This window comes from Hemiscyllium ocellatum, chromosome 13 (assembly GCF_020745735.1).
Source record: "Hemiscyllium ocellatum isolate sHemOce1 chromosome 13, sHemOce1.pat.X.cur, whole genome shotgun sequence".
Lineage (NCBI taxonomy): Eukaryota > Metazoa > Chordata > Chondrichthyes > Orectolobiformes > Hemiscylliidae > Hemiscyllium > Hemiscyllium ocellatum.
This window is the reverse complement of record NC_083413.1, coordinates 66339951-66345950: the sequence shown is the minus strand read 5'-3', so window position 1 is coordinate 66345950 and position 6000 is coordinate 66339951.

Sequence of the window (6000 nt, the reverse complement as noted above, 5' to 3'; positions counted from 1 at the left end):
AGTATGCAAGGATTACTTGGCATATTCTATCAGGAATGTACTGTAAGCAACACCCACCCCCCCAACTCAGAAATATCCAAGTATCAGAAACTGATCTTCAGGATACCTATCATGGCTTCACCATGGCTCTGGACCAAGAATGGGCTGCAATGTATTGATTCTCAGCCTCAGTCAGGGAGTAGCATAACAGAGTCATCGACATGGTCACAGAGGAAATCCCCTGTCCATTAGTAACTGTCCATGCAAGGCATCTGGCCCCTCAAATGTAGCTGGAACATGAGTGTTCTCATGGCAACTCCGTGGTGACTGGCGCAGACTTCCTAATCATAAATGATTTTCACACTGGTCCCTTTTTTGTTTGATAAACTTAGCTGTGTTATGATATGGCTCTCTCCATGCAATGTGTGTGCACCTAAACCTGGGCAAAGCCACCTGTGCTGCCAAAATCAACTCGATGAGCTGCAGCACTGACCTTGTCCCAGGGAAACAAGCTAAAATAATGTGATCTGGCACAAATGGCATCAGTAACAGCCTTGACACTTTTGTCAATGGATGATTGAAATTAGCTGCAAAGGTCTCTGAGTTCCTGCTCAGTCATTGCCACTCACAGACTTGATGCACATTTCACGAGGAGCTGACAGAAAACCACTAGTAGAAAGACAAAACTTCAGGAAAACATTCAGGTGAGTTTCCTCAAAGTTTATCATTTCATTTGGAGTAGGAAATGGGATAGTAATGGAATTTTAATATTTGTAAGAACTGTGTGTCAAGGGGCTGTTGTAAGAGCCGTATTTTGGGATTCTATTGCCGCATCAAGCCTGTGCTACTGCAGTTGCTGAATAAAGGAGGCAATTATCACCACTCCCTGATTCTGTTCCTTATTTGGACATGATCCCGCAGCTTGGCATAGTCGACAGGATCGTTGGCGACACTGTCCAAATTGACTAGTCACTGACAGTTCTTCGAGGATAAGAAGATTCCTTCTTAGAGTCGTGATCTAGGCCCTGAACATGATCCTGAACCTTTCATGAGTTGACCAATTTTTTGAATAGCCCACATGTAGACCTCAGATCAGGTAACGTAGTCTGCCCTCATCCACATGCTTGGTCACCTTCTCAAAAAGCTCAGTGAAGTGTGTGAGACACGACCTGCCCTTGACAAAATCATGTTGACTATTTCAAATTAAATTCTTGTTTGCCAGATGATTATAAATCCTATCTCTTAGAATCTGTTTTTAAAATCTTTCCTACAACAGATGTAAGGCTTATTGGTCTATAATTACTTAGATTATCTCTACTGTAATCCTCCAACCTACTGGTACTAAACCTGTAGACAATGATGACTCAAAGATCAAGGCCAAAGTCTCCACCATCTCCTCCTTAGTTTCCCTGAGAATCCTCGGATAAATCCCATCTGGCTCAGGGGACTGATCTACTTTCACACCTTCTAGAATTGATAACACCTCCACCTTACTAACTTCAATCCTTTCCAATCTGATAGCCTGTATCTCAATCTTCTCCTCTACAATGTTCTCCTTTTCCTGAGTGAAAACAGGTAAGAAATATTCATTTAGCCCCTCTCCGATCCCCACAGGGTATGCACACAACTTCCCACTTCTGTCTTTGACTGGCCCTATTCCTACGCTAGTCAACCTTTTATTCCTCACATACCTATAGAAAGCATTAGGATTCTCTTTTATCCTACCTACTAAAGACTGCTCATGCCCCCTCCATGCTCTTCTTAACTCTATCTTTGAATCTTTCCTAGCTAATCTGTAACTCTCCATTGCCTCATCTGAAGCATCTCAATGCCTGTCAGGGCCTACCTGGAAGTGTGATTCACTAACTTAAATCTTTAAACCTTACCTTGAGTGTTGGAGTCCTCCTTTTCTGTTTTCAGCAGCAGGAAGAGCAAGTGCTTGGAGCAGGGGCCTGCCGGGAAAGGTGAGTCACTGACCTAAATCTTCTATCTGACATCGGGGAACAGAGGTTTCTGGGAAAGGAAGGACATTTTATTTTCCCGTCAGCTATTTAAGTGAGTGTTTTCTAAACCCGAGAACCTACCCTTGCAGCGCCTCCCACCCACCCACCTCCTCTAACCTTAAACACCAGGAACACATCACATAAGCTTCTCTTGTTGTTTGCTTTCTGATAAGGGGACTAGCAGGGATGACAGTGCAGGGAGAGGAATGTTCCTCCTGCATGATATTTGAGGTGAGGGACGCCATTAGTGTCCCATCCAAAAACATCTACAGGAAGTACATCCTATTCTTGTTCCTCCAACACTGCGTGAGAGAACTGGAGTGGGAGCTGGATGAACTTCGGATCATTTGGGAGGCAGAGTCTGTGATAGATGAGAGTTACAGGGAAGTAGTTACTCCTAGGCATGAAGAAAGCTGTGTAACTGTTCAAAGGGAGAGAAAATAGTCAGTGCAGGGATCCCCTGTGGTCATTCCCCTGAAAAATGAGTGAACTGTTTTGGATACTGTTGTGGAGGGTGGGGGAGAGGGGGGGAATGACTTACCAGGGGCATGCATTGGGGTGCAGGTCTCTGGCACAGAGGCTGTCCCTGTTGTACAGAACGGAATGGGGTGAAAGGGGGAGAGTGTTGGTCGTTAGGGACTCAATAGTTAGAGGGACATATAGAATGTTTGTTGGGAATGAAAGAGATTTACAGTTAGTGTTTTGCTTCCCAGGTCCGTGATGTCTTAGATCGTGTCTTTGGATTCTTGAAGGGAGATGGTGACCAGTCCCACATAAGTACCAATGACTTAGGTAGAAAGAGGGATAGGGATGTAAGGTAGGATTTCAGGGAGTTATGGTGGAAGCTGAGAGCTAGAACAAACAGAGTTATCATCTCTGGTTTGTTACCCGTTCCACGTGATAGCGAGGCGAGGAGCAGGGAGAGATATCAGCTGAACATGTGGCTGCAAAGATGGTGCAGAAGGCAGGGTTTCAGGTACTTGGATAATTGGGGCTCATTCTAGGGAAGGTGGGACCTCTACAAACAGGACAGTCTTCACTTGAGCCAGAGGGAAATATGGGTGGGAAATTTGCTAGTGCAATTTGGGAGCGTTTAAACTAGCTCAGCAGGGGGATGGGAACCTGAGGTGTAGTTGCAGTGCACAGGAGGATGAGAGTAGGGAGGGCATGGACAGGATTTTATGGTCACAGGAGTGTGCCGGCAGGCAGCAAACAACTTTGAAGTGTGTGCACTTCAATGCCAGAAGTATCCAAAATAAGGTAGGTGGGCTTGCAGCAGGGATAGATACCTGGGACTTCAATGTTGTGGCCATTTCGGAGACATGGAGAGAGCAGGGTCAGGAATAGATGTTGCAGGTTCCAGGGTTTAGATCTTTCATTAAGATCAGGGAAGGTGGTTAAAGAGGGGGAGGTGTGGCTTTGTTAGTCTAGGATGGTATAATGGTGGCTGAAAGAACTTTTGACGAGGGCTTGTCTACTGTGATGGTATGGGCTGAGGTTGGAAACGGGAGAGGAGAGGTCACACTGCTGGAAGTTTTTTATAGGCCTCCGCAGTGTTCCAGGGATGTGGTGGAGAGGATTGGCAAAACAATTCTGGGTAGGAGTGAAAGGAACAGGGTGGTCATTATGGGGGACTTTAACTTCCCCAACATTGACTGGAAATACTATAACTCTAATACGTTGGATAGATCAGTTTTTGTCCAATGTGTATAGGAAGGTTTCCTGACACAGTGTGTCGAAGGGCTGACAAGAGGGGAGACCACATTGGATCTGGTGCTTGGTAATAAACCAGGCCAGGTGTTTGATTTAGTGGTAGGTTAGCATTTTGGAGAGAATGGCCATAATTTGGTTACATTTAATTTAGTTTAGTGATGGAAAGGGATAGGTACATGCCACAGGGAAAAAGTGATAGGTGGGGAAAGGGCACTTATAATGTGGTTCAACAAGACTTAGGAGGCATAAAATAGGGTAGCAAAATGCAGAGGATGGGGACAATCAAAATGTGGAGCTGGTTTAAGGAACAGTTATTGCATGTCTTTGATAGATATGTCCCTGTCAGGCAGGGAGGAAGTGATTAGATAAGGGAACTGTGGTTTACTACAGTAATTGTATCTGTTGTTAAGCGGAACAGTGGGACCAGAGACTGACTGATCACCACAATTATTGTTATTCTAACAGAGCATGTTTTCTTTTTGTAAAGTACAGTTGCAAACAAACTGTTAAAAGTATATACTATCCCCAACTGTGACCCATGTCCTTGCAAGACCCTCCAATATCTAAGAGACACAAGTGGTCTATTTGAGCGAGGACAAGAGCTATGTGACTCTCTTTGAAAAGTCTTAGTAAAATCGAAAGGGGGCTCTGTGAAGTATTGTATTTTAGGTTATCTTTACAAACTCAGTCAACAGCTCGCTATATTCATTAGTACTGGATTCCTGTTCACTCATTCATAACTCTTTACTAACCCATTGTTTCCTATAACTCTGTTTCATTCGTTCATTTACAAAACCATGTTTTGTAATATATCTTACTATTACAGTGCAGACTAAAATTAAAACACCCCTTTCACCATTAATCCTTATCAGGCCTATTTCTACATCAAAAGCTACCTTTGAATAGGTGTCATTATGGTAAACAATATCACCCCCATCAAGTCTCCACGAAAAATTACAATATTAATCAGCTAGGAGAAAGTGAGGACTGCAGATGCTGGAGATCTGAATTGAGAGTGTGGTGCTGGAAAAGCACAGCAGGTCAGGCTTTATTAATCAGCCCTTACCAACTGTCTCTTGGGCATGAATAGGGTTTGTAGAACATCAAACAGTTTCCCCAATTAGACAACCACCTGATGAAGGATCGTCGCTCCAAAAGCTAGTGTGCTTCCAATTAAACCTGTTGGACTATAACCTGGTGTTGTGTGATTTTTTTATAACTTTCCCCAGTTAGTATGTACTTGTTAAATACCTTTGACTGGTCCCATCGCCTCTTTAAGAACTAACTGTCAAAACAGCGCTGAAGTGAAATTGCATGAATGAATGAAACTCTCATCAGCAAATAGTGAACAAATCTCACAACCCAGCTGTGGTCAACAGGTTAATATCCTTTATTTCTTTATTAAGTACAGGTACTTAATTCTAACTTATTTGGAGCATATAGGCCTAATATTTTTACTAACTCAAAAGACAAATAGACTAACACACCTCTTAATTATGCAAGCAGACGGGACAGAGACTCTTAATCCTTTCAGGAGTAGCAGCAGCACTTAGCACAATGATAGAAACCCCTCAAACCTTTGTATACTGTAGATAAAACAATATAACACCATAGTAATGGAATTTTAATATGTGTTAGTACCATGTATAAAGGAGGTCTTGTAAGAACTGTATTTTGGGATTCTATTGCCACCTCAAACTTGTGCTACTTCAGGTTGCTGAATAAAAGAGGCCATTTTTGCCACACACTGATTTCGGTCATTACTGGAACACAATCTGGGACATATTTTGCTGGTTTGGTTGCCATCATTAACATGAATTACCTGAGACACATTGAAAGACCTGAACATTTAATGGCCCTGAGAATTCCATTGTAGATATTCTGCCCCATGTTCTCTTCTCCTTTTCTTCATGAAGGCTGGTTCGTCCAAAATAAGGAAGAGGGGGTTGGGGACGTGGGGGAAACAATAGCAAAAAGGAAAATGCTCATCAGGCTATTGATACAGGCATTATCTCGCTAAGGACAATGAATAGAACACCCACACTTATATAGCAGCGTCAATAACCTGCCAAACCTACAGTGCCAGGTGGTGTTCAAGGGCTGGTAACCATGGCTGTAAACTCATCTCTTTGCCATATCAGAATGGGGCAAATAGAAGAGACTAATACAGAACTATCTCAACTGGGGCACGGACTGAACCTCACACTTGATGTTAAACACCATCCTATAATCATTGGAACTAACCAACCCATCCAATATGCCTTACATTTAATGAGCACTTCTGAACCTGCTGTTTGCACTTTCT